At 37.8% G+C, this 10,749-nt stretch overlaps 2 pseudogenes across 1 annotated transcript; one reads left to right on the top strand and one right to left on the bottom strand.

Annotated features, from left to right (window-relative positions):
- Window positions 1–336: 336 nt before the first annotated feature.
- LOC149552422 (pentatricopeptide repeat-containing protein At2g03880, mitochondrial-like) lies at window positions 337–5,995 on the top strand (annotated as a pseudogene). The gene is made up of 3 exons (XR_016352930.1): window positions 337–516; window positions 598–1,554; window positions 2,731–5,995. The product of XR_016352930.1 is annotated as a pentatricopeptide repeat-containing protein At2g03880, mitochondrial-like (transcript).
- A 456-nt stretch (window positions 5,996–6,451) lies between these two features.
- LOC149552421 (uncharacterized) lies at window positions 6,452–7,754 on the bottom strand (annotated as a pseudogene).
- Between the last annotated feature and the right edge of the window lie 2,995 nt (window positions 7,755–10,749).

Below are 10,749 nucleotides of genomic sequence, written 5' to 3'. Positions count from 1 at the left end.
AACTTTTTCATAGTGGCGAACAAAAGCTTGGAGAATGTAAGGAAGCTCACAGAGGGTGTGTTGACCCTCCTGAATGCATTTGATTCCCACCGCAAAATGGTGAGCCCTCAACACATTGAAAAATTGCTTGGAAGCTTGATCACCAACCTCCGGTCAGTGAAGTGGGCTTTGAGTTGAGCTTCCCGTCCTAATTTTGAAAATTGGTTTTAAAACAAAATTAGAAATTTGGTATTCTAATTCCATTTTGCCAATTCAAAAAAAAAACCAAAAAAATTTCCAAATTCAGATTATGAAAAAGCCAATTCCCATCATCTTCCGCAAACCAAACGGACCATTGTTATGGATTCCGGAAGAACGAATATATGGTTTTCATTGATTCTGAGGAGCTTGCCGTGATAAGTTTCAATCTTTCTAACAATGCTGATTTCTACCTTGACATCAGCCACCTTTCTCTTCTCTACAACTCAATTGAAGAGCAGGAATATTATTTCATCCAATTCACCTATCCCGGATGAGGTCTTTTCTTACCGTTCCACTTGAAATCCTTTCACATCCTCAAGTAATATTCAGTTTAACATAACTTATCTTGTTTGGCAGAGGTCTTCTAAAAGATTGGATTGCCAATTGATGCAATGCCTTATGAACGACATTTTGTCAGGAGAAATCAAGGCAAGCCACTCAAGCTATGCTTCTCTTTTGAAACAATGTTCGAAGTTGGGGAACCTCTTAGAAGCCAAAGCTCTCCATGCTCAAATAATTAAATTGGGATTACCTGAATCAAACACCATCTTCGCAAATCATTATGTTAATGCATATGTCAAATTCCAGAGCTTTTCACAGGCACGTCGTGTGTTTGACAACATACCCTAATGAAATGTGGTGTCCTGAACCGCTATGATTTCAGGCTATGCACAGAATGGATATGAAGTGGAAGAAATTGTGCTTTTCTGTGCAATGTTGGAAGCTGCTACTAAACCTAATACATTTACCCTTGGTAGTGTGCTTAGTGCGATTGCAAGCCGCGATGATATTGAACAGGGAAGGATTGCTCATGGCTACATTATTAAGACTAGGCTTCAACGGGATGTCTGTGTGGGAAACGCCTTATGTATCATGTTTGTAAAATGCGGGAATATAGTGTCTTCACGCCAAGTGTTTGATAAAATGCCTGAGCGTAACGTTATATCTTGGACTGCAATTTGTACAGGGTATGTGGAAATTGGTGATATCGAGCAAGCATTCAATATCTTTCGACTGATGTAGCTGTCAGGGATAAAGCCAAACCAATTCACTTACACTTCTATCCTTAGTGTATGTGGCTGCTTCTCAGCGGGGGAAGTGGGCAAGCAGATTCATGCTTGCATTATTAAAACAGGGTTTGAACGGATTGTCCTTGTGGACAATGCGATGGTTGATATGTATGCCAAATGTGGGAACATGGAAGATGCACGGAAGTTGTTTGATGGAATGTCTGTAAGGAATTTGGTTTCATGGAATGCAATAATTGCAGAGTACTCCCAGGACGTGGATTTTCATAAGGAAACCCTCGAACTTGTGAAAAATCAAACTATTGCAGTCACTGATTATTAATCTCCTATTGTAAACGATTATTAAACTGCTGAAAACAAATTCCTAGCTAATATCGAAAAATAACACAACTGCAACTTCACTTAAAATACGGAAAGAAATGCGCAACACAATCAACACAATATTTTTGGACAAATTGTCCCTTGAAAAACCCCTAAGGGAAAACCAGTTCTACAGATGAGAAATTATATTAAACTTCAGCAAATCAAGAGATAAAAAATTCCTTGCCTCTCACTGACAGAACTCCGACAACCTCCTAATTTCTCCCGCTGATATTCCTCACTGCTATCCCCACGCTAACACTGCGCCCTTGCTAACACTGCAAGACTGTTTGCTAACACTGCAAACTGCTTCCCAAAAGCTTCTTCTTCCTGTGCCCTTGCTAACACTGCAAGACTGTTTGCTAACACTGCAAACTGCTTCTCCCAAAGCTTTTTCACTGTGCCCTTGCTAACACTGCAAGACTGTTTGCTAACACTGCAAACTGCTTCACCAAAGCTTCTCACTGTGCCCTTGCTAACACTGCAAGACTGTTTGCTAACATTGCAAACTACTTCACCAAAGCTTCTTTTTCCTGTGCCCTTGCTAACACTGCAAGACTGTTTGCTAACACTGCAAACTGCTTCTTCAAAGCTTCTCCTGTGCCCTTGCTAACACTGCAAGACTGTTTGCTAACACTGCAAACTGCTTCTCCAAAAGCTTCTTTTTGTGCCCTTGCTAACACTGCAAGACTGTTTGCTAACACTGCAAACAGCTTCACCAAAGCTTCACCCTGTGCCCTTGCTAACACTGCAAGACTGTTTGCTAACACTGCAAACAGCTTCACCAAAGCTTCGCCCCTTGCTCTCCAAATGCCCCCTAGACCCCTTTTTATACTACTCTCGTTGGTAAACCAACGACCGAGATTAAATCAAACCAACGGCTGAGATTAAGACAACTCAACAGCCAATAATAGAATTGGTTGCAAGGTGTCCAAAAGGGAATCTCTAAAATTAGTAAATAATAACCATTTACTAATTTTTGGCAAGTGGACAAACAGCTGTCCAAACCACCCATAAATACAACCGCTATTCATAGATAAGGACGAACAGCTGTCCAAGCTACCCATAAATAGTGCTGCTATTTCTGGGTCAGAAATAACAGCTGTCCAAATAACAATAATTAACAGAACTATTAGGAAAAATGCAGCAAGCAGGCATGAAACCTGACCTGTTCACGTTTGTCAGTGTTCTCAGTTCGTGTGCTACTTGTGTTTCACTGGAACAGGGTAAGCATATCCATTTGAGCACGATTAAAGCAGGGCCAGAGTCAGATGTTTCTGTGGGAAGTGCTCTTATTACCATGAATTCCAAATGTGGAAGCATTGAGGATGCAAGTAGAATTTTTGGCCACATGACTGATCGTAACGTTATTTTATGGACTGCAATGATTATAGGATATGCTCAACATGGATATGGTCAAGAAGCTCTTGCTTGTTTTCAGGAAATGGAAAAAGCTGGTGTAGAACCACATCATATCACCTATATCGGTGTTCTTTCAGCTTGCAGTCATGCAGGTCTGGTGGGTGATGGTGAGAATTACTTCAATTCCATGACAAAAGACCATGGCACTTTGCCAACAATTGATCATTACGCATGCATGGTCGACCTTTATGGTCGTGCAGGTCGCTTCAATGAAGCAATGGGAATTCTTAAGAGGATGCCATTTGAGCCTGGTGCTTTGGTATGGCGCGCCTTGCTTGGTGCTTGCAGAAGCCAGGGCGATATTGAAGTTGGAAAATATGCAGCAGAAGAGCTTGTTAAGTTAGAACCAGAAGACGCCGCAACATATGTTTTGCTGTCAAATATGTATGCATCGGTTGGCAGATGGGGTGATGCAGAAAATGCAAGAAAAATGATGAAAAACAATGCAATAGTAAAGGAACCGGGGCAGAGCTGGATTGAGGTGAAGAACAAAATACATGCATTTGTAGCAAGAGATTGATCCCACCCACAAACAGAAAAGATTTATGCAACGTTGGAGAAGTTGAGAATGCAATTAAAGTGGGTAGGATATGTACCAGACACAAACTTTGTCTTGCATGATGTGGAGGATGAGCTGAAGGAATCTATTCTGTGGCATCACAGTGAGAGGCTTGCCATTGCGTTTGGGCTTATTAGCATCCCCTTTGGGACCCCATCCGTATTGTCAAGAACCTTGGTGTGTGCGGTGATTGCCACACTGCTACAAAGTTCATCTCCAAAATTGTTGGGCGAGAAATAGTTGTTAGAGATACCAATCGCTTCCATCACTTCAAGGATGGTCTCTGTTCATGTTCGGATTATCGGTGCTCGAAGTGCGGAAGCAAACTGTAGACAACATGAAGGAGAGACTCGATGGTATTGTCACATCGGGTCAATTGTATTTGGGTTATTTCTGTGGACTGTGGCTTGACTAATATTGTCTTTGAAATGTCCATTTCTGGAGAAAGTATATTAGAATTGTTCTTTCTAAAATGGGTTGAAATCTTCCTGCGGATTGAATTCCTGGTTGCAGTCTGCAGAACAGACATTAAAATTGGTTAGGAGGTAATTGGATCAGTAAAAAGAGATAATAACTTCAAGGACGTCTTATAACAGGTCTTCTAAGGCAACCACAGTGACAATGTTTCCTTGTTCTCTAGGATAGAGATTCATGCGACATGATAGCATCTGCAGCAGTATTAAAATACAGAGATATTGACAACGGTGTTACAACGTCCTCATTTCTGACACCACCTTAAGCTTATAAAAGGTGATACAGTGATGAGCGTAGATGAATTAATTCCTCAGGTAAACTTAATGTTATGGCTCAAGTCGGATTGATTTGAGGCGATATCCCATCATTCCCGAACCATGAATTTGAAGAAGTAAAAAGTCTAAACTGTGAAACATTTTTCACTAAGGTGCACCGGCATGTCAATGCCTGTTAAGAGCCTTTTGCATTTAAGAGATAAGAAATATGTTGGAATAATTTGTCGTTGTATTAAAAGCTCAAACCATGAATGCTCAATACAAATGCTATATTTAATCCGATTCATGGCAGTGGAGGTGCTGACCACTGAGTCAACAACAATCTCTCCCTCAGCACCTAATGAAGGGAGACTCGAACCCAAGGCTCTGATACTGATTGTTGGAATCATTTGCTGTTGCACCAGAAGTTCAAACTATCAATGCTTGATACAAATGCCAGATTTAATCCAATCCATGAGAGAATCTCCAAGGAAGTGCTGACCACCGAATCAACAACAAAATATGAATAAAATTGTTCATGTAAAGTACATGTTGTGAGATGGAGTACAAACCAATCTCTGTAAATCCAAATGCTTTCAAAAAAGTAAGTGCTGCTGAAGTTCTATTGCAACACTACCTAAGGAATACATAGTTGACTTAGCGATTCCACAATTTTAAAAGTGCAGTTATGCCAGTGAAGACAGACAGAAGAAGTGCAAGAGCTTAAATGTTTTCCAGATAATCCTGCACTCCAACAGGCAGTGCCATTCTAAGAAATGCTTAATAATCTCCAACCCATCAAATTAGAAAGATGCTCAAGAAAATGAAATATGATAGCTCTTCCTTAGTTTTCCAAACAAAATTTTTGAAGTCTAAAGTTTCTGCCACTAAACAATGAGAAAAGGAAGTCCACTATAAGGGATGCATATCAGAACCCAAAACCTCTTCTTGATTATGACCTCTTTAATGGTAATTCAAACAGCTCTTGGGATAGCTACATATTCTGTCAAAGGTTATACACAGGATCCTGTGCCTTCCCTTGACTGTCCTGACTCCTCAATATGGTTAATTTTTCCACCAGCTCTACTCATATAAATTTGCAAAAACTATCATTCAAGCTCTTTGGTATTTATAATGTAAACAACCTGAAACTTATTTCGCCATGCTGTATTTAGATGAGCAAGAGACTCTTAATCTTCGAAACAAAGCTCACTCAGAGCTTCCAACTAGTCAATCCGCATGTAGGGACATCTGTGGAGTAAAACGTTGGTTTGTCAACCATCAAGTTAATTTGGTTCCAGAACCCTTAATCTACATGCTCCACATAAGAGCCATCATGGAAATGCATGCAACCAGTACGAAGAAGTTCATTGGGACAAGGAAAAGAGTTCTGATATCCGATAAGGTGCCTGTAATCTGTATGGAGAAACTGTTATACATTTGTGAAGCAAATGAAGCTATCAACAGCAAACGTCGGGTTGTTTTTCAGTTGGGTTAACAGTGCAAGTGAGAGTTGTCCACGAGTAATTGAAGCATTTATAACTAAGTTTAAATTAATGAAGGCGATGCTCATTCAAATTAGTCTTTTGCATCCCGTTTTTATTCCTCTTGTATTTTACACATTTAACATAATAATAAGAAGTTTCGCAGTTTCTTTAGTGGGTTCCGTGTATTCTCTGATTGACTCTGTTTGTTCTATTTTACTCTTGCTCTTTTTTTATTTGTCATTATTGTGCATATATCTCACACTTCTGCTATCATTTTCTTAACAGAAACTACATCAATGTGATGCAAAATGTGGAATTTACATTGATAACAACACAGTACCATTATGGTCATAATACCAATTCCTAAACTTACAAGCTTAAAAACCACTTATTTATGTTTTGTTACCATTGTAAAATTTATGGCTAGAACCCAATTATTTGTGAGTAGGAATTTCAGATTATCAATCTTGTTAGCCGATAGGCTTTACGAGGTTTCTCGCATACGGCGACCACAAAACCTGTCTCACGCTTGAAACTGCCGTTTACCTGATTTTGGTCTGGAAACTTGGTTTTAAGGCACCATCATCACAATGTTGAAGGCCTGATAAAGTCACTGTGAATGGCGGATACGCTGAGACAGATAGCCAATGATTTGAGCATCCCGAGATAGGGATCATTCAGCAATCTGAAGAGAAGCGTATAAAGAGACTATCCAACAAATCTTCTTGCCCAGCAGGTTCAAGAACAACTTCCCCACCTGAACGGACTGCCTTCATCTGTGCACTTGTCTGTTTTGCTTTGAGATTATCCAATCGAAAATATTCTTCTGCCTGAGAAATCCGACCTGGAGGCCACTTTCTCTTTCTTTTTGCTTCCCATCTATTACTGCGGCACATGGGATTTTCCATGTCTCTTTGTGGAAACATTGACTAAGATCGTCCATATGCTAACATTCTTCCATCTAATAGATTCTTGTTGAGGATCAAGAGGAGGCCATCTACTAGATTCTTGTTGATGCATGAAAGACGGTCTATCGGAAAAAGAATAAGATCTAGAGAATCTATCCTTCTCAGTAGCTATAGAATGTTCTAGCTCCCTATCCTATTCTGCGGGCCTGTTTACCCAAATCCTAGAGGACTCCGAACCAGAACCCCTCAAATCCCAACAGGACTTGCCAGAATCCTCAGCAGATCAACCCTAGAATTCTTTGAACCTCTACCTGATGACAACTACCCACTAATCCAAACAGTGTTCAACATCCATCACTTTGTCTTGTTATAGATTGTGCTTTGGTTGGAACTTGCCCTTGACTGTATAGCTACCCAAGATCAACACTGTTAGAAGAAACCCCACCAATGCTACGATCACTAACTTTGCTTCTTAAATCTTGTTCATTTGCAAAATGACCTCTCCTAGTATTTGCGGGTGATGACCCTCGTGAATCCTTCGAAGTAACATCTGTCTTCACAAAGTGTTGGTGCAATGGATTTTGTAATTCCCTCTCATTCCAAAATGTCTCCTTTAACTCTCCAGACTCTGCAGGTCTCTCCTCCTTGTCAATAGTTGCACAGTTTTGGACCTCAAGCTTCTGTTTTCCTTCCAAAAGGGTCCTCTGTACCAATGGACTCCTTAGTATTGCTGGCAAATGAACAAAGAGGCTTTGAATCTGTTGTATCTGGAAACTCAAAATTTTCCAGATCAGAGTTGGAATCACCCTCAACCCCACTTTTACAAGATGTAGAATCTATGACTCTTGGCCCCTCCCCTAAGTCTATAGCTATTTTCTCTCCATGATATTGAGTTAAACCATCAACAACATGATACATTTGTCAAAAGAGGGACCAGACTTACTGTCTCCTAGATTCCAGTCCTACATAAAGGCCTTAAAATTTCCTAATTTTCTATCTTTGAATTGTTTTCTAGCATCCATGAATCAGCAAAAACAAGCTTTGGCAAGCTTGAGGAGGTAATGAGTTTTGGCTATACCATATTTTCACTTCCTTTTGTTTTAGAGAGCAATGCTTCAAGAGAGGGGTTGGAAATAGAAATGAGTTCAGTGGCCTGTTTATGAACTTATGTCTTCAAGGAAAACGGAGCAGATGGCCACACACAAATGAGGCATATGATGAGGAATATTAAAGTGAACTACTCTCCACATCCCAACCCTGCTAAGCATGAAATGGACAACTAAGAAAAGCCTTGGTGTTATCCTGTGATCCCTATCTGCATCACTATTGTTTCACATCTTTTGGCATGACTAATCTTTGATATATGCTCTCATGTCTCTCTTTTTGGCTGCTGTTGTAAAGATTCTGCTTCTCTTCCATGATCAAGGTACTCTTTTTGTGGTTCATAAAAGGGTTAATGGTCCCCTTCTACAATCAAGGAGCTAGTTTCTTGGCTCATATAAGAGAGACCATTGAGCAATGTATTTTCCTTTCTCAAACAAGTCCTGTTTTTTTATGGATGAATGTGGATGTTTGGGATTCATTCAGTTAATATGTAGTTTCTTACAGCCATGTTTATGTTGCTCGCCTGTCTGTTTAAGTCATTGTTGTTGATATAGCTGGGTTAATATACTGTTTGAATATGCATGTGAGGCTTAGTTCATCTTGCTGGATATGAGTCCTCATGAGACTGCCTCTGAAATGGTATCTATAGAAAAAGTGCTAAATATCCATGCTTATTAATAAGCTCTCCTTGTGTACCATATAGATTTATGGGTCACCTATAAATCAAAAAATAATACTGGAAGTCCATAAAAAGCCTTTTTAATCTTAGAGTCGATAATTTTGATCTAGTTGATAAGATATGACTTAATCTGTATGGACAGTCTTGTTGCATTTATTTGTTTGTAGCAGGATCTGAATTCAGTCATATTTGATACACGTGTTTTACAGTTAACGCCAAATTTTGGCAAGCTCTAATTCAACAACAATATTGGGTGCTGAAAACTCCAATTTGGTACATTTTTGTCTTCCAACTGGGAAAATATTTCAGATGAGTGAAATTTGTGCTGTCTTTAAGAAATGTTCTAGACAGTTAAAAGTTTTGAAAATATACCAGGACAATGGGATGATTTCAGCAGTTCCTTTATAACTCTATATGTAAGTGTATAAAGACTTTCAAATTATTTAAGGCCAGCCTATTTGTATGTTTGGAAATTGTGGACAAGTTCCCTTTTCCTATTTATACCAAGGATACCATAATAGCCAAATTCAGCAGAAAACATCATGCTCGCTTATATTTGCCATGAACTTTTTATGTCAGTTGTCAATTCAAGCTGAGTGATAGTTGTATGCATTTAGATTAATTGGTTCATGTAATTCATTTAAAGAATGATTTGGCAGTTGAAGCAGCTGCTGTAAAAACAAACTGCTCTAACTTCCAAGTAACAAAAACGAGGCAAACGTTAGAAATGCAGCTTTGTTACAAAGAGTAGTAGTAATAATGAATCATTCTAACTTGGATTTATTTGTCCAATTCGGGAGGACAAAAGAGGCTTGAAATATGGCACTCCCCTATCTCCTTAATTACTTATTATAGTGATGGAGGAATTGGTTAGATATCTTGTGGCTTGGTTACAATTAATTTAGGTTTTCAGTTTATTAATTAAATGTCAATCTCTATTACTTTTGGATAGTACCACTATCTCTATTTCTTATTTTCTAAAATATTGCATTTTATTTTTTTATCTTATACCTTACAACATTCTAATATCTTATACCATTCTTGGTTGTTCAATTTTTGATGTAAACCTCTAAGGCTTTAATATGAAGCTTATGTAGAGATCTGTCTTTGTGAGTTGTTTAAAGCTCAAGAAGAATCTATTAAACTCTTATGAGATCTAATGATTTATTCAGTATATAAACTTAGTTGTTGGGTTAAGAAACTTAATTTTTGTTATGGTTTGGGAATATAGGGTCATGAAAATCATAGGGAAATCGGATTCAAATCAAAGGACTGAAGTGTTTCTTTTGGTTGGTGATTCAAAAGAATGGAAAGTACAATGCATTATTAATAGTAATAACAAGCCTATCTTAAGTGGGGGTTGGAGATATTTTGTACGTGATAATAATTCAAAGGAAGGAGATAGCTATATTTTTTACCAAGTGAGTGTCGATCCAAACAAATATATGTTTAGAGTTCACATCTTTCCTCATCCATAGAAAACTCCTAAAACAAGAGCAAATGTTGGTCAAAGATGAGAAATACAATTATACAAGAAAGGTATTTCTCAAGGTAAAATTTGATGAGAAATTCTATTTGGCAAGATAAGTTTTTCTAGTATATTTGGTCACGTATTCTGATGAATATTAAAGAATACTATGAAATGAGTGCTATAATAAACACTTAATTTTTTATTCAATCATTGATATCTATCAATCTTTCTATGAAATTGTGTACTTCAGAATACAATGGTCTTGTGGTTCAATCAGTAGTAAAATATCCAAAATCAGTAATAGATTTGGTTGCTTTGATTTGTAATATTGAGTAGTAAAATATCTGCATGTGAAAGAAGTTGAAGATAGAAACCGAAAAAAATTGTTTAGATTTTTAAAAATCAATGTATTCAACTTGCAAGAGTGTTATCTAATTTGTCAATGAAAACATTGAAATCACAAGATGTGATAAATAAACGAAATTGTTGTTAACATCACTCTTAGTAGTCTATTACAAATTTAAAAATAATTTTTTTGCAAGTAAATTTGAATTTTGAAGGCATTTTACTTAGAAGTTTTCCACCTTTAACATACCACTGTTGCAAGTGAAAAAAATATTTTTGTGATGCTATTAATGTTCAAGCATTTTCTACATATGCAATTGTAATATTTTTTACCCTTACATTTTTTTGCTTTTACATTTGTAGTTTGAGTCTCATTTGTTTTGATACACTCAAATTTTTATGAGCATTAAACCCAATA

This window comes from Cupressus sempervirens, chromosome 6 (assembly GCF_028749045.1).
Source record: "Cupressus sempervirens isolate cs-2001-9-10 chromosome 6, ASM2874904v1, whole genome shotgun sequence".
In the NCBI taxonomy this organism is placed as follows: Eukaryota; Viridiplantae; Streptophyta; class Pinopsida; order Cupressales; family Cupressaceae; genus Cupressus; species Cupressus sempervirens.
Note: the sequence above shows the minus strand (reverse complement) of the source record. Positions and strands in the feature narration are given on the sequence as shown.